A 24,962-nucleotide genomic window follows, 5' to 3' on the forward strand; every position below is an offset into this window, starting at 1 on the left:
GTGTTTAATTGTTTCATCAATCTCTTCGTATACACACTCTACCTCATCATCATCATGGGCGCTTGTAGGCATATAGACATTAACAATCGTTGTCGGTTTAGGTTTTGATTTTATCCTTATTACAATGACTCTATCGCTATGCGTCTTGAAATAATCCACTCTCCTCCCTATCTTCTTGTTCATGTTAATAAACTATTAAATAAAAAAGAAATTTTATTATTAAAAAAATATATATATTTGAATTTATGTGTGGTGACTTCAGTGTTTCTGAAGTCGGATAGCTTAAGGCAGGTGCAGGTCAACTATGAAGGCGACACGGCTACTTAAATTCACACTGCAGTAATTTTTTTTTAATAAACCAAAAATTACACTAAATCTAATACATTTTAATTATTTCCTTTTTATTTTCTTCAGCAAAAACGTACTGCTCTATCACTATTAACGAGAACTAACTGGCGTCTGAACTAAGTTGCCGCTAATCTACCCGGTATTGCATACAAAACTGACTTAATTTCATCAAAACATAAGGAATTCAATCATTGCATTTTATTGGTTCTTTTCAATAGCTAAATATTTACCCATTTTATTTAAATCCACCTACACTACAGCTCGGTTGTACTGATGTTAAATTATGTAAATAATGTTTCATATAATCGACTTCCATTTATATGCACTCCTATAATAGTGAATATCTTTTCAATAGCCGAACCCTTTTGAAAAATCTAACCGAAACCCTTTTATAATTATGATCGCTTGACATCATAATTTTATTATCATTTCTTTTACAAAATATACGTGTACAATTTTTAAAGGGATATATATTCCTTTCAATTTTTTCCACGTTATTAAACTGATATTAAATGCATTATATTGTTATACTAACGGTAAATAGATTTGTAACAGTAAGATTTACTTATTATTTATAAATAAGCACAACAGATAAAATTCGTACCTTCTCCAATGTAATAAGATATAAACTTCTTAAATAACAGAATAACCATTCATTTATAAGGCCTTATTCCTTTATTACTATTTTTAATAATTTTTATTATCAGTTATTTATCATTCCTTTCCAGATAAACGCACTTAAGAAAGGTTTATTGCATAATGGGTAATATAATTTTTTGTTTAAAATTTTGGCCAGTTAAATATATCTCTGTTTATATTTCTTAATTACTGAAATTATTAAATTTAAAATAAATTATTCAATCCTTATTATCTATCGCTGGCTAGTTCAACATTGTGATAAAAGAGTAATCACATTTATTATTTACACAGGATGATATTAAAGTATGGAAACGGCTTTATATTTGAAATATGAAGGTCACTAGGAAGTAGAAAAAAAATCACATCTGTATAGTTACAAAATTACTACTTTGTAATGTGTTTAATATGTTTGTACGCCATTTTGGATCTACCATATTAAATCAAACTTTTATTTTAATTAGGAAGGTGTATATGTGACAGATGATCTTAACGTAATATATTATGAGTAAAACGTTAATAAAATCCGTTTCTCGGTAAATGTCTTATTTTTTAGTAATAACGATTCATATTACAAAAATCGAAAACTTGCGGTAGTAAGAAAACTAGGTAAAACGCTGCTGTAGTAACTTTTTTATTTTGCATCGCCTTCAGAATTATATCCAGTAACAAATCTTGAACAGTTACTATTGGAATTAATGGCCCAAACGCTAATATTAACGGCCTTCCAATAATATATGACACTAATAATAATAATAATACTAATACACACTAACTAATAATTTGGTTAAATATTTTCAGATATTGAATACAATAAATTTTAAACGCACGCACACCATTCCGCAAGAAAAGTTTAAAATTCCTCCCCTCTATAGCTTGAATTACGTTGTTTAGGATCAAAAATATTTGACAAAATTTTAAAATTAAACATTATTATAATTAAGGTAAATAATATCAGTTGATCTAGCCATTTAATTTACAGTAGAGTTGTAAATTATTAGTTACCACATGTCCACCTTCCTATTTACAAAAAAATTTTGATTCAGTAAGGCGGAAACAGTATGCGGACAAAAATTTCAAACACGTCATTATGTAGCAATTTTACCCACGTAAACCCGTACTTGTTTCTACCTCCTTGTAACCCTCAGTTTTAAAACATGAACCTCTTTCCGTACTTACTACCACCTTATATATATGTATGTGTTTTTTATACTTTCTTTATAAATGTATATATGTTATGTTACGAGATACTTGAAATATACTTCACGTGAAAGTAACAAAATTATTTTTTTTTTTCGTAAGAACAAAATAAGGCACGAGAACTTTCAAAGACAACCACTAAAATTTAATCAAATTATAGTCAAAATTTAATAACATAATATATATTTATATATTAATTTGTTTTATAAGTTGGATGGCGATTGAATTTAATTGATACTTGAGGAATTTGAAAGATTAATCAGCACTATTTTAGTATTGTATTTTTATACAACATTAAAATACTATTGTTGCATAATACTTATGCCTGTTAGTATTAATTAGCTCGTAAAAAACTACCAGAAACATTCTTAAATAATTTAAAACTTTTTCACTCACAGTGCGAAGCTTTGTAAATATTTAAAACTTCCCTAAAGGCTTGATTGATATTTACAAGCATCCAACAAGATAAGATGAATTCCTTTAGGAAACACGGATGTTGCACTTAATCTGAGTTCATTGAAAATTGCTTGAAGTGTTGATTTATGTACATAAGTAGTATTGCTTGTTTAACTTTAACTCGACTCAAAAATAGTCTTCAACTAAACATCATTTTTAATTCAATATGAACTCATGAGCATGTCATCTACCCGTTTTTAAATGAGAAGTTATAACTGTACTATTTACAATGTTTTACGTTTTATTTTTTCTTGTTTCATAATTTTCCGTTTCAGAAATAAAGAATAATTCGCATTTGATTTTCATATAAAAAGAATATAAAAGTTATAAAAAGATATAAAAAGTTTTGATTTTAGGAAATCTCTGACGAAAATTCCATAATACGTTTCGTACTTACGGGTCGGGTCCATCAGTAAAATAAATACGTATATAAAATTGAACATTTGAATTATTTTATACATATTAACATATAAAATTTTATTAAGTTGATTAAAAATGTTTCTGTTACTGATTTCCTTTTTATTGAATCCATAGCGCACTTTTAATAACAAAATATTATTTTTATACCAGATTTAAATTTATTTTTAAACGTAAATTAGGAATCTTGAATAATTTAAATTAAAGCCGGTCATTTTTTTTTTTAATTTTACTTATTCATTAAATATATTTTCATTATTGTTGTTTATTTTTTTATTTTCTAAAGGGTGAAGGAAAATTTGCCGTTACTGATTTCTGAAATAGTTTTTCTCCATACTATTAAGAAAGTATTTATTTTCCTTAAAACGATCAGTGCGATTGTATTTTTGTTATTATTTTCGAATTCTCTCTCACTAAATGAAGACGTTAAGCAAATAACTCAACTTTCCTTTCGGTTCTTCTTGTTGCTCCAATAAGTTTTCATTCTTTCCGAGAAAGCTTGTTTACGCTTTTCGGACCACTTTGGTTTATACTGTTTTTGTTTTGGTTGTTCTGATGTAACTTCCCAATTGTTTACTTTGTATCTGAAGGTGTCTCTTTCTAAAATGTCTGTTGGACTTATGTTGGCGTTTTTTTAGGTCCTTTCGAAGTTTGTCAATCCAAGATGTTGAGTTCTTGAGCGAGTTCTACATATTCTATTGCCCTTTTTGTCAATCGATTTCTGGTAGTTTATTGAGATGACCAAAGAATTTCATTCGTCTTTTCTTAATGTCAGTTTCGTTGTTTGAATACTTTTCTTTTGTTTTGACTGATTGTAGTCTGCAACCATCTTGGGTATATTTTGCTCCTAAGATTTACCGAATGATCTTCCTTTCTACTTTTTTAATTTCTTCAAGTTCATGTTTTCTGTTAAGTGTCAAAGTTTTACTGGCGTAAAGGACTGCTGGTTTTATAACTGTGTTGTAATGCCGGAGTTTAGTCAGTCTTGACATATATTTTTTGTTATAGATGTTGTGAACTAACCCTAGTACTTTTTTTACTTTTTGGAGACGATTTTGTTGTGAGATTTTTTCAAGGCCTGTTGGTTCGATGAATTCCCCGAGGTATTTAAAGTATAGGACACTATCAGTTTTACCGTATTTTGTTTTATAATAAACATTTTTGTTTATTTTATGAATATATGATGGTAAATGTGAAAGCATTTTCTCGAAGGTTCTATTGTCATTTCTTAGTACAATTTTTACAATCTCGCTCTCTGTATTCTACTTATAGATAATGCAAATGTTGCATTTATTATCTACATATTTTTCTCAGATAAAACAGTGATTGTTTAGTGACAAACTTATTAAAATAACCATGTTTCCATGGTGATTGTGTGTAAATGAATATCTTATTCTCTTATTACCTCTTTAAAATAAATGGCAATAAGGTTAACAAAAATATATATTGAATTATGGATTTTAATCCTAATTAATATCCAGTTTTCTGTGTTATAGACTCAGATAATTTAAAAAATCGTTCATTAATGAAAAAATTATTCATACATTAAACTTTGGTTTAGAATATTTAAATGAAAGATCAAAAATTGTGTTGAGAGTACAATAGAATGTTGTTAGTGAAAATATAAATAAAAAATAAAAATGAATACATTTTAATTGCGAATACCTCCCCCATATAGAATATTTCTATTATTTAATTATTGAATATTCTACATAAATTTCCATAAAATAATACTCTTCTTATTATTTAAAAAAATTCAATTTACAAGTATTTTCTTTTGTGAATATTAGAGTACATGTTTGTTTTTCAGATTTTTATTTTTTCAGAATATAATTCATAAATTCGTCGATTCAGAGTAACATTTATTTTTCGAATGAAAAATGAAAAATATTTATTTTATCATATTTGTTTTATAATAAAAGAGGAACATTGTTCGTAATAACATTACTATCTTTCTTTAAACAGAACATTCAACCCGAAAAACTGAAGCAACATATTTTTTATTTTAGTCTGTATTCTTAGTCAGTCAAATTCTAGTCAACTATACTTTTTAATATTTAACTACTTAGATTTCTATTATATTCTTTAGTTAAATTTGTAGAGTTTAACGTAATTTACATTTCTTTAAATTTATACAACTCTTTGTAAATTTTAATTTTGTGAAACTTGATGAAGAGTCCAAGAGAGATATTCTTTCATAAAAATTTTATGAATAAATAATGCTTATAATATAATGCTTATATGCTTATAATGCTTATTCATAAATAAGCATTCTGTTTATAATAATATTATTTATTATTTTTAGAAAATATGACGGGAATAGTACCTAATATACTCCGGAAAAAAGTTATATCTCTTCCCATCCTAAAATTAAAGGTGGGTTTCTAAAATTTTATGAGGTTTATTAGTTGAAAAGCTTTGAGATAACTTATTTCTTCCCAGTGACAGTTCTGTGACAGGATTTAAAGGTTGATTAAATTTGATAAATAGTAATTTTTAAACGTACCTTATGAATATATTTTTGTACAATCTGGGTCTTTGGTGGTCTGGAAAGTCCAGATCAACAGTTTATAATAACAGTTTTGATTCAATTTATTTTTAAGAAGTTGCTATAAAGAGATGATTTTAAAATGTTTTCCTCAATTAAAAAGGCAATGTTTCAAAATGATCTCATAAACAATCTGAGAAACTTGTAAACATTTTAATGTTATTTTTGTCATAAGTTGTTATTTGATTATTTAATTTTTTTATCGTTAATTTTGTGAATATTTTGTGGTTTCACGGTAAAACTTAAGTAATACGTTTTTGTAATTGTTTTTTTCAATTGAACAAACTGAAATCTTATTCTTTACAAATTACAAAATATAAACATAAAATTATTCATTTTACTGACAAATTAATTATGATTTAGATTATTAAATCTTATGTCTCTCTTCTGTCTCTTATGTCTACAATTAATTTTAATCTAGTTTCTCATTTATTAGAGACATAAAATTAATTTAAATTAAGTTGAAAATTAAGATCTAGATTTAAAACGATTGTTTATTCTTTTTGTTTATTCTAAGAAAAGTCATGAAATTAGTAATTTAAACTGCGTATAACCAACTTTCAACATAAACTAACTAGCTTCACAATGTTGTTCCGTTATTATCTATGCAGTCTACATATCAAATCAAAGTGAAATAACGTCTTCTACGAAATAAGATATTACTTCCAAAATTTTCTTATTAACCATGAATTTCAGGCAGTTTAACTCGAAATGCAACCAATATGAATTTACTTGGCTTTTCGGAAAATCTTGCATCTGCAAAGTAAGTATCTGTAATGGATCTGTAATGTAGCATACTTTAATTTTTATTTTTCAGTCTTTTTCAGTTACTTAGTTTATAAGAATTAAACTAAATAAATAGTTTATTATACTTTAAAAAATAAAACGATATAAGAAAAGCGAAACACAAGCAAGGTAGTAAAAAAAAGTTATAGTTTTGTTACTTCTGTCCTTACCTTAATTAAATCTGTCATATTTAAAATTTTTCTTATATTTTTTAAACATTTATGAATTTAATTTTTAACAGTAAATAAACATTTTTAAAACTGCTATTTTTAATTAAAATTATGAAACAATTTTTACATATTTTTTTGCACCCAGTCTTCTAAATTAATTCTTAATTTATTTGGTAATTGAATTTTAAGAAAATTGTAAATTTTTACACTTTTAAAGACTCTTACATCTTCTCATGAATTACGTTCACATAAATGCAGTATCTAATTGTTTTACATTCGCGGGAAGATAAAGAAATTATGTTTTTTTTTCTACAGGTTGAAAATAAATTGTTTCGTATCCAACATCATACGAACTTTTCTTATTATTTTAATTTTAGGAGTTCACTTATGAAGTTAAGGTAGAAATTTCCTTAAAGCTATGTTATTTATATTTTTTCTATTTAGCTGCCACAATAAATTGTGTTTCATTCAGCTATAGTTCAGTGTTTTTTTAGTCAGTAAACCGGGAAGGTATATTAATTTTTAGGTTATGCATCAATCAGCTGGTAACGTCTTAAAAAGTTAGTTTCTACTCTCCCAAACACAGGCGTTACCCGGTGTACTGACTAAAAAAACTGAACTACAGCCGAATGAAATACAGTTTATTGTGAGAAGTATATATATATATATATATATATATATATATATATATATACATATATATAAAATAGCTTATATGTTTCGCTTTTTGTTATATCATTATACTTTTTATAGTATGATTAAATTTTTATTCAGTATTACACTTGTTTTTTACTACGTTAGTTAGACAGTTTTTAACATCTGCCACTCTTACAGGGAATGCATCCAAATCATCGCAGACTGTTGCCTTTCTGGCAGCTTCGTCTGCGTTCTCATTACCTGTAATACCAGCATGCCCTGGAGTACATACAAATACGCATCGCTGTCCTCGTTGATTTAAAACGTGTAAAATGGACAGGATGTTTGAAATTAGGACATCCTTAATGTTTTTGTTCCGAATTGCAACAAGTGCACTTAGAGAATCGGAACAAATTAGCACTCTCTATACGCAATAATGTTCTGTGAAGCGAAGAGCTTGCTGAATGGCAGTAAGTTTTGCCAAATAAACACTGGCCATATCTGGCAGTTTCCAACAATGGGCTTCTCCATTTACATATATGGAGCATCCAACACCATGTTCGGTTTTAGAACCGTCAGTATAAATTCTAATATGTTCTTCGTAACTACTGACGGTTGCCAAAAATTCCTCTTGGATGATCACTGCTGGCTTCTTTTTTATTTCTCCCTGAGAGAGATCCAACCTTGTATTTACCGCTGGCAAAAGCCATGGCGGTATTTTTCTTGTAGAAATTGATAATGTATCTGGAAAGGCAATTTCGTATTTACTTCTTAATTCGTGGTACCTAATTCCGGCTGGTCTGGAATAGGTAGCACGACGTTCATATACTGCAGCCATAGGATGGTTATTGAAAAGTTTATTATATATATGGGCAGGAAAAGCCCATACGTTTGCTGCATATCTTAATAAAAGGATCTCTCTTCTATAATGTAGTGGCATTATTCCGGCTTCGGACCTCAGACTAGCCACCGGTCTTGTGCGGAAAGCGCCTGTCGCATATCTTATTCCGCTATTATGAATTACGTCTAACTTTCTTAAATGCGACTTCCTAGCGGATGAATATACAATACATCCGTAGCCTAGTTTTGATTGAACCAATGCCTTATACAATCTCGATAAAATTTCTTTATCTGAGCCCCAATTTAAGTTCGATAAAAATTTTGTAATGTTTAGGGCTTTTTTGCATCTAACAGTCAAGTCCTGTATGTGTAATTCCCACGAAAGGGATTTATCCAATACCAGTCCTAGAAATCTCACGTTATCCTTATATTGTATTGGATTATCGCCAATTGACAACGTAGGACTTTGATGAGGAATTCTCTTCCTACATAAGTGTACACAGCACGTATTTTCTGGTGAAAATTGGAATCCATTATTCTTTGCAACTTCATTTAGAGCGTTAATCGTTCATTTCAATTATTATTTCACCATAGCAGTCTTGTTGCTGGCGTACACAATTGCCAAATCATCAACATAGACGCTTCTGCTGATTTCTACTGGAATGGCTAAGATCAATTTATTAATGGTATTGGTAAACAAGGTACCGCTCAACGGCGAACCCTGCAGTATGCCATTTTCCAAGATTCTTTCTGATGAATATTCATTGTTGACACGTAACTGGAAGGTACGGTCATTCATATACTTGCTGAGCAGTACTGGCAGATTGCGACGAATGCCCCAGTCATATATCTGGAGCATTACTCCATAACGCCAGGTCATATCGAAAGCCTTCTGAAGATCAAAGAAGACTCCGACACAATGTTTCCTTGTAATAAAGCTGTTATATATAATATTCTCTAAGTTGATCATTTGATCGGTGGTGGAATGGTACTGTCGAAAACCTGCTTGATATGGTGATATCAGGTTTTCTTTTTCTAAAACCCAGACGAGTCGATTATTAATCATTTTGTCAAATATTTTTCCCATAGCACACGTCAAGGAAATAGGACGGTAGCTATTGGGATCTGTTAAATTTTTATTTTTCTTTGGTACTGGAACAACATGAGCTTTTTTCCACTGCTGCAAGTACATTCCATCCCGCCATATTTGTTTATAAAGTTCTAATAATCTGCGTTTTGCAGTGGTGTTCAGCTGCCTGATCATATTATAATGGATTTCATCCGGACCAGCAGCTGTGTTACCTGCTTTTTCCAACGCTTTCGTGAATTCTTCCATTTTAAATGGTACATTATATGAGTAATTATACTCGGTTCTGCAGTTTAGTAGACCTTCAAGTTCTTCTTTTTTTGTCCGAAAACCTTCTTCGTAGTTGACGGTTTTGCTGGCCTCTGGCCTTCTCGAAGTGATTGGACAATAGCTCTGCGATTTCGTTTGGAGTGTCCTTAATTTCATCTTCATCTTGAAGGCTAGTTATGGGACAAAACCTTTCACGCCCACAAATCGCCTTCACTTTCCTCCAAACGTCTGATGCAGTAGTACTTCTGTCAATGGACGACACGTTGATTGCTGCCAGGATAGTTTCTTATAATCTATCATAAGACGTTTTGCGTACGCCCTTTATTTTTTAAAGGCAATAAGATTTTCTGTAGTAGCAGGTTTTTTAAAGGCGTTATACGCTCTTTTCTTTCTTTTAATAGCTTCACTAATTTCATCGTTCCACCATGGAACGGGTTTCTTCCAGATGTAAGTTTCCCAGATGTTTTGGGAATATTTCTCGATGCCGACTCATGTATCGCATTAGTTATAGCGTCGACATAGTCTCCGATAACTCCAGTTGTTTCAGGGAGTATCGTTCTAGCTGTGAAGCTCGTCCAATCTGCCTTATCAAACAACCATATTTTAGAGTTGGGATTCGTTTTTCTTGTAACATCAGTTACAATTTTCACCGGGATATGATCGCCTTCATGCAAATCGTCTAAAACATGGAAGGTGTACCTCGGTGTTATCGATCCGCTTATAAGAGCAAGATCTATACAGGGCATCGATCCATTTCTGGCATTGAAAAAGGTTCCTGACCCGTCGTTTAAAAGAATAAGTTCAGAATTAATCAGGAACCTTTCCAATTCTCTTCTGCGGTGATCTACTCGATCCGATCCCCAAAGAGAATTATGAGCATTAAAATCACCCACCAGTAAGACAGGTGGGGGAATCTCACAAAGTAGTCGCGCTATGTCATCCTCCTTCCAATCAAAATTCTGTAAGTATATGCTGCAGACTGTGATTTGAAGCGGACGCTTCATTCTAATGGCGACCGCTTGTAGGATTGTATAACAACCGCTTCAGTGGTAGCTCTGGACGATGTTAATATGGCTACTCCACCGCTAACTTTTATATTTTGCGGTTGATCTTGCCGAAATATATCGTATCCTTTTAATTTAAAATTTTCATTTCGGCTGAAAGTCTTTTCTTGCAGACATATACAAATCGGGTCTACATCATATACCAAGCGTTGGAGGTCATGGATGTTTGAAAAACATACATTGATGTTCCATTGTACAATCGCTAATTTTAAATTAAATTATTGTCTGGGTTTGCCTTTCGGCCATCCTTTTTTTCTTTTTTTCTCCATATTGCGAACAGCTTCGTGTTCGCGGAGAACGTCGTCGCCCGTGTAGCTTCCGGTCTCCGAATCGGAGACCATCAATGCCGTCGACGACGACGGGCATTGATCGGCGCCGGTTTCAGGCGCCGATTGAGAGGCGGCAACCTAGCCGATCCCCGACACGGGAGCAGCACCGGTCACCGCCTGTGGAAGGGGGGACACTCGCTCCCCCTATGTGGTTTTTTTGTGGTCTTTGAGGCTTAGAGGCCAGTTGCAGGAGGCTTGGGAGCCTCCATAACGGATTGCGAAGCAATGACTTTCTTCTGATCATCCAATATCTCACTAAGTCGAACTTGAACTTCTGGTTTAACGTCCGTTTTCTTTTGGACAGGAGTAACTTTCTGTTTCGAAGATGTATCTTCAGGAGGTTGTAGAATTATTCTTGACTTAACAGCTTCTTTACTGCTGAAAGGCTTCATTTTATTTTCAATGATCCTTTCAATTAAGCCAGCCAGAGGAGACGCAGGTTTGATAATGATTGCATTCTCATCAACAGCAACTGGAGCAGGAGCAGGAACAGCAGTCGCAGCCTGAGCATAGCTTGTTGTTGCTCTAGGTCACACCACAGACCACAACACCCTTGAAGTGTTGAGCGTGCCGTGGGGATCGACGCGTACAGCAGAATTTCCTATCTTTTGGAGCCCTAGGATCTTCTGAGACTGTGCATCATTCATAGTCTCCACACGAAGTCCAGTAAAGGTTTTTCTTATTTTTTTCACAGGGCCTCCAGCGCATTTAGTTATCTCCCGAGCAATGAGAAAAGGACTCACTCTCGAGAAATTGCCATCCTCCTTTGTAATGACCAGATACTTAGGTTTCGGAACATTACTATTCTTAAAGAAAGCTTTTTGTAAGCTTTTTCTAGCCTCAACATCAATTTTGTTGAACTCCACACTCTTTCTCCGTTTTGCCTCAGGCGAAACAGCCGGTTCTAAACGAGGGTGTTTTCGTGAACCCTCTGCCACGTTTGTTGTTTGATCAGTTTGCATGATCGTAGTAAGGCTAGTAACCCTTCTGTAGTAAGGCTAGCCGCCGGGGTACACCCCCACTCCAGGGCTACCAGCCCTGGAGTTCCGTTCCGGTCCTCCGGCGGAACTGGCATATGTCTTGGCAGAGAGCGGATGCGCAGTCTCTGCACTGAATCCAGGCCCTTACAAACCAAGGTTTTCAGGGCTCCCATGCCCCGAACAACATGGGCACCTTAACTACATGCTTGCCATCGCAGGGGGCATGTGGACAACGAAAGGCCTCCGTTATACCTCTAAATTACTTCGACCGTGGCCGCCACATTGCCAGCTCTAAAGGTGGTATCAATCGATGTCCAATCTTTAAAAGTTTCGTACCTGCAGGTGACCGCGAAATCCCGTCTTGAAATTCAGCCTGTTGATGAAATTCGGCCGAGAAATAGCATATCCGAGAACAACACTCGGAACTCCGTTAGCCATGTAATGTACGTAAGTACATCTGTTGCCGCCCTGGACGTGGAACGTAGATGTTGTGTTCCGGACGAGGGGATTACCTATCTCAGGGCAAGTAGCGATGTTATTTCACTTTGCTTTGAGATGTATACTGCACAGATAATAACGGAACAACATTGTGGAACTAGATAGTTTATGTTGAAAGTTAGTTCAGTTTTAATTTCTAATTTCATGACTTTTCCTCATAATAAACAAGAAGAATAAACAATCATTTTCAATTTTTCTTAAGATGTGTTATTTCTTTTAAATTCTTTTATTACAATGATTATCTGTGACGATTTTATGAGCATAACACATAAAAGTGAGAAAAAATATTTCTTTTCAGTTACGCTATTTTACTTTCCCGCCTCGTATAGTATAAAATTAAAAGAAAGTATTTCTTATCGGAAAAAAACTTTGGTATTTTTGGTATTTCTCGATGTTTTTATATTCCCTTAATTTTAGGTTTATTTCTTATTTACGGCCATGGACTGTGTCTATAAATTACTTATAGTAGTTTAAATCTGTAAATAAAATGAAGTTCCAGAAAGAAAGACCAATACCGTTATGATTGGTAGGCTATATTTGGTAAAGATGATCGGAATACGGCAGGATCTTGTTCTCTTTAGTGGCGTCCCCCTCAATAGTAGATAGAGCTTCAGAGATAAAATTGGAAAAATTTCTCAAAATTTTGTATGCAGACATATGTTGACTTAATACTAATTTTATAAAATATCTATTTTTTAGGATTAATTTAATCTACCATAATTAAATTTTGTTTTGTAGTTTGTGTTTAAATAAGGAAATAAATTCAATAAAATTTATAAAAAATCAAACGCTTAGGTATTGAAGACGTAATGCATCTCAACGATAGTGCTACATCTTGTTTCAACAAATAAATTGAAATATTTTAAAATTATTTTTCTAAATGAGAGAAACGTTACAAATTAAAATGTGAATTATTTATTCGGATTCCAAAAAACATTTCAAGTTGAATGATTGATTTATACAATGTTCACCAGTAAAAACAACTCAACCTCAATGTCAGTTTCATTATATTCCTTTACGTATTATCTAAATAATAAACGAATTTTTATCTATAATCGAGGGATTTTAATAGTGTGCTTTCTGAAAACGCTGGCAAATTTCATCCAAACGTTTTTGAGTGATTGGTTTCCACAGAAATTGAAGTTTTAACAAACAAATGATGAAAATTAATATCAGTAAAGAATTAAAATTGTAATTATCATATCTAACACACAAATAAAGTGTGTTAGATATGATGAGAACTACATTATCAGTTTCACTAATTTTAAGGTAAAATAATTTTGTGAGATATATATATATACAAAAGACAAAATAAAAGTAGGTTACGATAATGTTGAAAATCTATAAGATTTACACTTAAGCTACCATAATTAAATGAAAAATAACGGATTTTATCAGGTAAAATATCTGAAAACAGAAATAAATAATGACAAAACAAGAAATTTAAAAAAATGTTTTTTTTTATTCAGTTCCTGAGGCATATGGCCAAATGATTCAGCATTTCATTTGATTTTATTCAAATTTTAAAATGATTCAATGCTATAAAATGAAAGAATAAAGCAGTCGGATAGAATTTTATTGCACTGAAGGTTTTCTTGTAAATGAATGCAGAACATTGAACCAGTAACTCGGATTCTTTTTAAGTTTATCGAGAAGTTGCGTAGTAGAAAGTATCGTCATAATCATGTATAGCTTGGTTTTAATATTTCTTGTAACAGCAGACATCATTATTTTCTTTTTTCTGTACATTGAACCGGCAACCCCTAATTATGTTATTAATCTATCTGATAATAATTACTATATTTGAAAAATAAACGTACTATGGGCTAAAATTGAATTACTAGAGAATCTAAAATAAATTATTTATGCGACGTACAAGGTTTTCATTTTATTAGTTTAATTATTTATTTAATTTCAAAACATTTAATTAATTCAGGGTGTTTTTATCATTTTAGTCAATGAATTTCATTTTTAATGTATTATTTTTATACTTATTTTATTAAACTTATCAAAATTAAAGTAAAACATTTCTGCACGAGTCACATGTAAGTTATTCATTTAATTACAGTACAAACACTAATTATTATTATAAAACAATTAAGAAAACAAAACACTACAATTCTGAACGATTTTGAGTAAAAAAAAAATTATTATATGCTTATTATTTATGCAAAATAGCATAATTAATAACTTACAAAGTAAGTAAACAATTAATAAAGACTGATAGTGAAGTTAGTGCGAATTTTGAAATCTTGCAAAATTTACGTCAGTACAGGATGTATAACTAGAGGGTAAGTAATATTTCATTAAGATGTACTTTCGGAAAACATGTCATATCAGACGGACCAAAGTCTCCCGTTTCTCAACCTTACTGACGTAGTCTGTTGTAGTTTAGAGTAGTAATGCAGGGATTATATCCACACATCGAGTGGAATTGTTCATTGTTACACAGAGAGGAGCATTTTAAGACGCTCGAAATTCTAGTGTATTTGGTTTGGGGGCTGTTTAATTTGGCGTAAACGTGCATGTATTAAATGTTAAAAGATTGCATTTAAATATTTTTCCTTGGTTTCATTTAATGATTGAAATATTTTATTATTATTTCGGTTCATATTTTTTTATTAATATTTTTATATAATAGGGCACCAACAGCTATGGTCATTAGCCCGGAGCAAATTAGTAGCGTATGAAAAGATGTTATGCCTGACCGGAATTCAAACCCGGGACCTCCGCAGAAATGCCAAGATGCTATCTACTCAGATACAAAGGTCAGAAATAATATTAATTATTTTATAATTTAAAATAATAAAAATAATTACGATTAGTTTTTATTGACAATTTTATTCCTTAAAGTTATGAGCCGTGTAATATACGTGATATAATTATTTCTCTAAATTAAGAACTATTTATTGATTATCATATTTTATTCAAACATTACAGGTAAACCCTTAACTAAAAAAAAAACTAATAACATCAGATGGAGTCGACGAACGCAATACCTACTCTCTCTTTTTCTCTGTTTAGCCTCCGGAACCATCGTAAGGAATTACTTCAGAGGATGAATGAGGATCATATGTAAGAATGTGAATGAAGTGTAGTCTTGCAGTCTCAGGTCGACCACTTCTGAGAAGGGTGTTTAATTGAAACCCAACCACTAAAGCACATCGGTATCCACGACTTAGTATTCAAACCCGTATAACTGTCTTTACTAGAACCTTTGAACTCAGAACTGTCTAAGGTATACCTACTGCACGCTAGCATTGAAACTCCGTGAGTAGAACTACTGGTTTGATTAATAATTAGGGAGAGAATTTTTTTATTAGATGACTATTAACCTACAATATTTTACTATTAATAGCAATTACGCATTATTAACACAGTACCAATAAAATAATATGTATACCGTCCTTAGCCGTCCTTATCAAGAAAATGATTTAAATCAGTTACAATGGGCTAAATTAAGTAGCCACCAAACAAGCAGTTTCTCAGGCCAGTTTTAAATATGCCACTACGTCTCTTCAGCCCTTTTCTTTAAAACAAAGTACTGAAATAAGAATATATTTTAGGTTTACAGCATCAAAAGAAAAGTTATAAATTTTATATTATTTCACGTTTTCAAGATAAATACTAATTGAATTATGACACAGATGAAACAAAATGTAACCAAAGAGTACTAGTTGTTTTACGTTTTCTAGTTAACAATAATAATTAATAACCTCCTTTTATTTCTGCAATAATATCAATTTTCTGTAATAATGATAATGATAATTAATTCTTATACAATGTTTATCTAAATTTAGTTTTTGCGATACTCATTCTATTTAAAAAAAGCTCTAGATTAACTGTAAAAAATCTAGTTCAGTTGAGTATTTTATTACAAATAATTAGTAACGAGGTAGTGTTAATTTTTTCTTATCTTTGTATTTTTTCTTTTGCAGCGGCATGAGAGGTAATATATTTTCAAGATTATCAAAAGAAAATATGCTTACTGGCTTGTGAAATTGTTTGGTACGTTACTGAATTTACACGGAATGAAAAATATGGTGGTCGTGTTATAATTCTTTAAAACACCATGTTAAAAGGGCCGATGTAGCTTTATACATTTAGCTAAGGAAAGTTAAAAATTATCGGGGAAAAAAGAAAATACATGAGTACTGATGAAAAAGAATGATCGTTTCAGTCTCCAAGAAAAATATATACGATTAAAGTAGTAGCTGAAGTTCATAAATTGATAAGTAAGTATGAGAAGTTTACTATAATGAGAGTAACAACAAAAAACATTTTGTTTGTAGTGTAACAACAAAAAACATTTTGCAAAATATTTTATTTTTTCTCTCAAAATTAAAAGGATCGGTATCAGTTTCTCTGATACCGTACATAGCTTAAATATAATCTGCAACGGATCAAGGAATAGTAAAAGTACATATAAAACGCGAATTTCTTATAAAAAAAATTACATTCCGGAAAACTAATAAACTCTTTAACAAAATTGAAAAATTATAGAGATATGAATAATCCAAATGTTGATTCAAATTAACCTGTGTATTGGTGGTCTCGGATGAAACAGAAAGGTTGGGAATACAACGATATAGGATAAGAAATTTCGGTGTAGGAAGGTCAATTATTATAAATGCTGGAGGGGGTTGTATGGGGTATTTACCAAATAAACTGCTGATGTGGAACTTCACATGGAGATTAACATAGTTGAATGGATCGTCAAATCATTATGATTAAAAGCTTCGTAACACTTTTATGAAATGACTAGAAAACCAGTTACTGCATTATCTTCTATCAAATGCATGATACTATCCACTGATAACGCCCTATAACAAAATGTTCAAGCGAATCATCATCCATTTCATAAAAGAGGAAATAGTTACGCAATACAGTGGGATTTAACTTATAACTATCATAAATAGAATGTTACGATAACAGCGATAAAAATATTATGGCTCCAAAGATAAAATAGGATTTTTCAGAAACGAAAAAAAAAAATTTTAATTCAAAAATTGTCAGATTTTGAAATATTTTGGAAGAAGCCGACATACTACCTCCATATCATCCAAACTCAAGCGTAGTTGAGATAATATAGAACGGATCCAATTATAATAATTTATATAATTAATAATAGTCAAAGTCTTATGAAGAATTTTCAAGAAAAAATTAATGTTCTTGCCAAAAAACAAATGGATGAAAAATTATAACAAAATTAAAAATCAGAAAAATTGATTATAACCACAAGAAAAAAAAATTGTAAAAATGTTAACGTTTTGTTATCACGAATACTATTTTCGATGAAAGTACAATTCTGTATACCAAGGTATGTGAAAAAAATGAGTTGGTCAAGTTGGTTATGAAATAGTTATGATATTTTCTTTTAATAGAATCATTTATTACTTAAGTTAATAATGTAAAAGTTAATATATAAAAAATTGCTTACCAACAAATGAATTTGACGCGTTCAAGCGCTTTCGGAATTAATTTCAATCCTCAGGAACTCTCATTGTTTGTTATATTTGTAGAAATAATTAAAACTTCACATGTTAATTGTATGAAAGTTGTGATATTTGCGTAATTGTAACAGTTGGTCGTCGTATATTTTAAAATTATGTCAACGTAAACGCCCTGTCAATTTGGTGGTCTCAACTGTTATGTTAAAAGGGATGGGGATCAGTTTGGCCAACCTAATCTATAGTTACTATTTAATAACTGCCAGTATAAAACGTCGTTATCAAATTCTGTCTGTTCGTTTATTAATTTATTATTATGTAAATATATATGGTATATTACTAAAATATTATTATTATTATACATAAAGTTGCTGGGTCATAATTATGGTTATTATTTATAATATACATTTAACAAAATTTGATATATATATATATATATATATATTAATTATATAAGTTTTATTTTATATATTAACTATAATTATACACCGACAAAATTATTACTCAAATTCCGACAGCTGGTACTTCAAGATGAATAGCATATCTGAGCTTCCAATATATTAAATAATATGCAAAAAATGTTAAATGAAAGTGGAAAAACGTTAAATAATTAATTACATTTCTTTTTAAATTTAATTTATATTAAATAATTATAACATTTTGTGTAACTCAACATAATTCCTATAAAACAGATTGTTCGATTTATTTAAAATTTTACATTTACAATTAGAGTAGTATTCTAAATTGGTTTGGAGAATACATAACTGAAACGAAAATATAAAAGGAGGTCGTTCAAGCTGGAAGTGTAGTCAAGAAAGTAGTAAACGCTGGATGGAAGATAATTGTAAATCAAATGGAAATTATTAAGATAACATGAATTTTGAAATTTTTATTAAGCAGATGGAAAATAAACTAATACCAAATTCACATTCTGTTGTCATGCTGGATAATGCTGCATATATAATATTAAACATGAAAAGGCTTCAAAAGTGAAAGCTACAAAAAATAAAATTTCATGGTAGTAATGAAAACGTTATCATTCGATCTTAAAATGCTTACACTTATTACAAACGGAATTTCTCAAATGAAAATTGAATTTTTCTTTCATTTTAGATGAAAATGAATTAAACAAGAAATAACGCTCTATTTTTAGATCAGAATCAACTTTGGAAGATAACGATCATATTGCCATTAGACTGCCACCAAATCTAAACTCCATCGAAATGATATTGCTAAAAATTAAGGGATACCTGACTCAATGTAATATCATTAATTAATATGATGAAATGTACTAATTAATTTGAACATGAATTTTCTAATATAACAAAGCATAATTAGTTTCCAATTTATGGTAAACTGAAATGAGAAGAAAATTAATAATTCCTTTAAAAAAATGTGGCTTATGGTTATAAGATAATCTTGTAATTAATTGATTTACTAGAAAATTAATTGACCCAGACCAGTGCTCCTCAAGCGAAGATTTAGAAGACGAAGATTTAGAAACTCATTTAGAGTAACAAATTTTTAATAAAGGTAAATCATAAACTAACAATTAAATACAATAAAATTCACAAAAATATTAAAAAACATAAAAGAAAAATTAATAAAATGTAATGTATATTTTTTGAATGACTAATACGCTAGAAAAAAAAGTTCACCAGAATATTCGTTTATTATATTTAAACTCGTTTATTATATTCATAAACGTTGTGTACTGGAGTTCAAGTTCGCGCCTGTGAGTGAGTTGTGTCGACGTTTTTATCAAAACCATAAAGAAATTTCCTATCCTATGTCTAGATTAACTAAAACAGCTGCTCCTTGCAAATGCGCAGCAGCATCTTATACCACTGTGTAATTCAACTATGCTAAGGAATACTATGGTATATTCTGTACTATAGTATGATAAGAAAAAGATTGTCCTATCTTACTTCAAGGTTTCAGTATTCGTGCTATATTTTTTTATACTTCTTAATTGTTAATTAATTAATTTTATTTAATATTCATTAGACATATTTAAATATGGCTATTTTAACGCATCATAAATTTCTATTTGTAAATAATTAATTTTATAGTTAAATATTCTGTTAATAAGTTTTGCTGAAATCTTATAAAATCGTGATCAGTTATTATTTTTATTGTTAAATAAATAAATAAATTAAAAATACTCAGCGGTACAGTTCATTATTGTGTTATAATGCACACATAAACAGTGTGGCTGTTATGGTGCTTTTATTTTTTTGCTTTTAGACTTGGTTTTACTCATTTAGGGATATATTTCATATTTACATTACACGGTATCTCTCAACGGAGGGTATTTACTCTTTAAGGCTTTGAGGGTTGATTTTCCCGGGCCTAGCCTCTGCATCTTTTCTTCCCACTACACACAGAGCTGCCGAACATTTTACACCATACACTACACCAAGAACACTGCACAACTTACACCATATACACTTACATAACAACACGGTACACTATTTCTTCTTACGCTTGGTGATGTTGCGATATCTTACGAAACGCAACCGTAACCCAAGGTGGAAACTAATGTTCCCTTGGATGGATGACTCTATGTAGTGAGTGTTGAACGATATCCTTTGGACAGCTCGGTGAACCCAGTTGTATGAAGCCCTAGCTCCAGTGCGCGCGCGCGCTGTGATGGAGTGGTTCGTAAAATCGCCGGTACTCATGGGAACCGTGTGGCCATCCCAAATCATAATCTTTCGGTGGTCGTTGGTCGACTTAAAATATTAACAAACCGGGGAGTTTGAAGAGACTTCGTCCGACGTTGTCAGTCGAAGATCTAGCAAATCATAAAGAAACATTGCTATGATAGAATAACAACTCTACGATAGAGTAACATTACTGAAGGGGTTAAATTTTTCTGTAACAGGTTCTTGGTGCTGAGATATAAAGAGGAAGATAAATATTTTGCTAAAATTTCACCCTTCCTGAAAATAAGTGCGTTATCACAACTTGTGGTTCTCAGAAATTTATAAAATAACCTGGGAGTGGTGCCCAACTGATTTAAGTTTATAATTAAGAGCAATTTAGAAAACTCTTAGCCTTTAAGTGGATAGGGAAGAATGGAGAGACGGCGGAACCACATAGGACGCTTAATTTCAACAAGGGAGTGATCTTTTACCGTGAATTGGCCGACTTTGAGTTGCCTGAAATTACAGAATAGCTGTCGCGACAGTCACATCTCTGCAAAGGATTTCAAAGGACATTCACGCTAATTCTAACCTTTTCTAGTCCAACTGTTACTGACATATAAAAGTTGTTTACATTTCTGTCCGTGTGAGACCAAATATAGCAAATCCCAAACACTGCTTCCAGTGTCAGAGTTTCGGTCATACCAAAATTGGTTGCACAAAGGAACAGGTTTGTGTGCGTTGCGGCTGTATTGGACACGATGACATCAAATGTGCTGAGGAAGAAAAATGTAAAAATTGTCAAATTCCACAATCAGCAAGATCACGAGAATTCCCCTTTTATACAGAAGAAAAAGCCATTCTGAAAATTTGTACTAAACAGAATGTGTTCCTTCCTTTGCCACGCCCAGAATACAGAAAATCACTACGGATGAGGGATCCTGTACAACGTGATATAATTCTTTTTTACAGGCTACTTCATACAAAATGAGAAGGAATGCGTAACGTGTAAAGAACTAAGTTAGTAGAAGCGTTTTCAGAACAAGTAAAATTCCTCACGGCTGTTGTGACAGCATTGAGTACTGGCAAGAAGGAAACTTCTGCCAGAAAAACCGATGGTGGTTTATTTATATCCACATCAGTCATGACACCAATACATAAAGTTACTTCATCAGTTACTCAGCAAACAACCAATATACTAATAGATCAAATAAAATATCATCGCCTTGAATGGAATTTCCATTCTCCCAGGCTTATAGTCCTTTCCGTATCTCGAGATTTCTACGAGAATATACTGGCGGATAAAGCGTCCGAAGAAGGAGAGCACTTCATTAAAGTCATGAAATTCAAAAAGAAAAACCGGATAGTATTTTATAAGTAATCTGTACGCAGAAGTTTTTTGTATGACAAGAAAATGTATTACATATGTCTAAAAATATTGTTCAGTGGAATGTTTTCGCTCTCAATTCTCTTCGCTAGGATAATGAAATCCTACTAAAGGAAGAAAATCCTTTAATACTATGTCTGCAGGAGACTCGGCGCCGTTCCTAGGAGAATGTGTCCTTTCGCGGAAACATCTCTGAAACATTTGATCATCAGACTGAGGGGAGAGGACGTGATGGTGTGGCTGTTTTCCTGAAGGAAATCGTTATAGCCGCCCATATTCCGTAATCGACAATTATTCCTGCAATCTCAGTAAAAATATTTTTGCCATTCAAAATGAATATCTGCAACTTATATTTTCCCCCAAATTCTGATATCAGTAAGGATTATCTTCCCAGTCCGTTTCCAAAAACTCCTATACCCTACCTAATAGTTGGCGATTTCAAAGCACTTCACCATCATATTCTTCCCGAGGCACTATAGTTGATCGACTGAGACAGAACTTAGATTTCTGCTTATTGGACGATGTCTTCAAGCGTGCCTCCGAAAATTTCTTTGGAAGCCATCATAGACCGGTTGTTATCTGAAATAGTGATTTACCTCAAAATCAGTCAAGCAGGTGGGTGGTTCAGAAAGCGGACTGGATCGGAGACAAGGATTCCTTTCGCCAGGATGACAAGAGCGGTCACGTAATCCACCAACCTGCCAAAATTATACGCTAAATTCTCTATTAGGTGAATAAATTCAATAAATTCATCCTTTTAGTATCTGGAAAGCCAAGATGGCTTGCTTCTGTGTTGTTCCGTGGTGAAATGAAGACTACAGGCGAGCAGTAAGGGATCAGCACAGAGCTTTACGTAATTTAATCGAAGACCTATGATTGAATCGCTGTGCTCATTCCGCAACAAGAGAGTTGTTTGTTGTGGCGTGTTTCGGTATATTAAATGAAAATCATAGATGAATTACGTCGATACCATTTCTCGGATAACTATATCACCGGTTCTTTGAAGTAAGGTTCGAACCATGTGTGGATCAGTACAGTCATCACAACCGATATGGCTGGAAAGTAGTGGATTACTCATTACCGCGCCAATTGATGTGGCGAAGACGTCTGGAATGTCGTATAGGGCAATTTCACTTACGTCAAGAGTGAGGACAGTAAGACGTAAGTCTTACTGTCCTTACCTGAGTTTATGAAATACATGTTGCAAGTAGAAAATATCTCGTTTGTGACTGGAGTCTAGCAAAATGATTTATACATATCCTTTTCTTACAATGAGCTAAGGTATAACTTGAATAATTCTCAAGATTGGTGTCTTGAGAATTATTCAACATACTAAGCCTGATATCATTTCTGGGGGAAATGATATCAGGCTCAGTATGTTGTAGTATCTCTCAGATACTGCATTACGATATCTTTTGTGTATCTATAATAAAATGTTTTCCGACCAGGTGTTTCCAGATTCTTGGTCAGAAACATTATTGATTCCCCTACTGAAACCTGGTAAAGATAAATCATTCATCTCCTTTACCAGTACCCCGTGCAAGGTTATTAAACGAATAGTAAACCATCGTCTAGTATGGTTCCTCAAGAGAATCTCATGATTGTCTCCCAAACAATACGGTTACTGCCAAGGTAGATCGTCTCTCAATCATATGGTTGCTTTTGAATCTGTAATTTTAAACGCCTTCCTACTTCGCCAACGCTTCGTTGTTATAATTTTTGATAGGCAAAAGGCGGAATTACACGGCTTGGAAGAGAGAAATCTTAAATAAACTGCATGAATAGAAGGAAATCTCATTTTATTTATCAGCTGTTTCCTAATTTTCCTAAGTTGTCGGTCCTTACGATCTCGAGTTGAAACGAAGATATCTGAAAGTTTCACGCTGGAAAATGGAGTAACACAGAGAATTATCCTAAGTGTAATTTTATTTACCGTAGCCATAAATAGTATAACACACACCGTGTGGTTCATTACACGGTGTGTGCAATGTTCAGCACGAAGCTTAGAACTTTTTTTAGGAATGTAGTTTGACAAATGACTGACATGGTTAACACATTTTAAAGGAGTTGAAAGTAAAATGTTTAAAACTGCTAGACATGCGGAGAGTTTTATTTAATACTGTATTGGATCTGATAGAGTATGCATGTTGCGGTTCTACCTAGCTCTAGTCAATTCCCGTTTGAACTACGGCTGCGTAGCTTATTCGTCCGCTCGGTCCACCGGTCTTAGAGTGCAAGATGATATCCATCCTTCATTCATCCGTCTTGCTATAAGTGCATTTCGTTCAAGCCCTGTGTTGGGAAGTGGTGCGCCACCCCTTTGGAACAGATGAACCCAAATGTAGTTAGTATTAAAGCGCAACGAGATCATCCCATTTTTCTTGCGGTATTCTCTAACCCAAATCTTAATCGATATCAGGAACATCATCCGAGATCTAAACCTCCGCTACGCAACAATGCTCGGGGCCTTTTCTTAATTCTTAATATACATTTACTTCCAGTAACTCCCTTTACTAAACGTCATTACCCCACTTGGCGGCCTTCTTTCGTAAATTATTGCTTTATTTTTGGAATAACCGTGTGAATAACTGTAGAGGAAAATTTACACAATTCGTTTGAGTAAATGGTCGAAGAATTTTTTGATTAGATTGTAACAATGTAAAAAACTGCAAACTCCTAAGAGGAACATCAGAGAAAGAAACTTAGAATTAACATCAAATGAAAACACCCACCCCTCCATTACAGTGGAAACATGGTTTAATAGTGGAAACATTTACAGGATCATACAATTTAGGGTGTTTTGTCGATATCAAAATACCAATCCGAATACTTCGTATTCACAAACTATATTTTTTACTAATTTTAAATAATTAATTGCTCGTTAACAATTTTATCTACTCTAGGTATATAACGTGGTAAAATCTTATCTGGTTTTGCCTGATTCATTGCATATATCCGTTCATTCAAGCGATTTACAAAGGAATCCATTTATTCAAGATGTATATTCTAGTTATATGATCAATGTATTTACATTTAGTATTTATTTATTCAATATTTACTTATTCGATTCAAGATTGTATTCATTCAAGGTTTGTCTACTCTACGTATTTATTCAAGAATTATTACTTCAAAATGCTTTTTGTTAGTTACAAAACTAACAAGACTATTCAAGACTTAGTTATACAAATTTTTATGAAGTGTTAAAATTGCGT

General features: G+C 32.0%; 1 long non-coding RNA gene across 1 annotated transcript in view; it reads left to right on the forward strand.

Annotated features, from left to right (window-relative positions):
• Positions 1–16,497, forward strand: part of LOC142318380 (uncharacterized) — a 46,839-nt gene extending 30,342 nt beyond the window's left edge. The window contains exons 3-4 of the long non-coding RNA XR_012754896.1: positions 14,907–15,033; positions 16,204–16,497. This is a non-coding gene — a long non-coding RNA (uncharacterized LOC142318380). The remainder of the gene's footprint in view (positions 1–14,906; positions 15,034–16,203) is intronic.
• Positions 16,498–24,962: the final 8,465 nt, after the last annotated feature.

Source organism: Lycorma delicatula, chromosome 1 (genome assembly GCF_047948215.1).
Source record: "Lycorma delicatula isolate Av1 chromosome 1, ASM4794821v1, whole genome shotgun sequence".
Classification (NCBI taxonomy): Eukaryota; Metazoa; Arthropoda; class Insecta; order Hemiptera; family Fulgoridae; genus Lycorma; species Lycorma delicatula.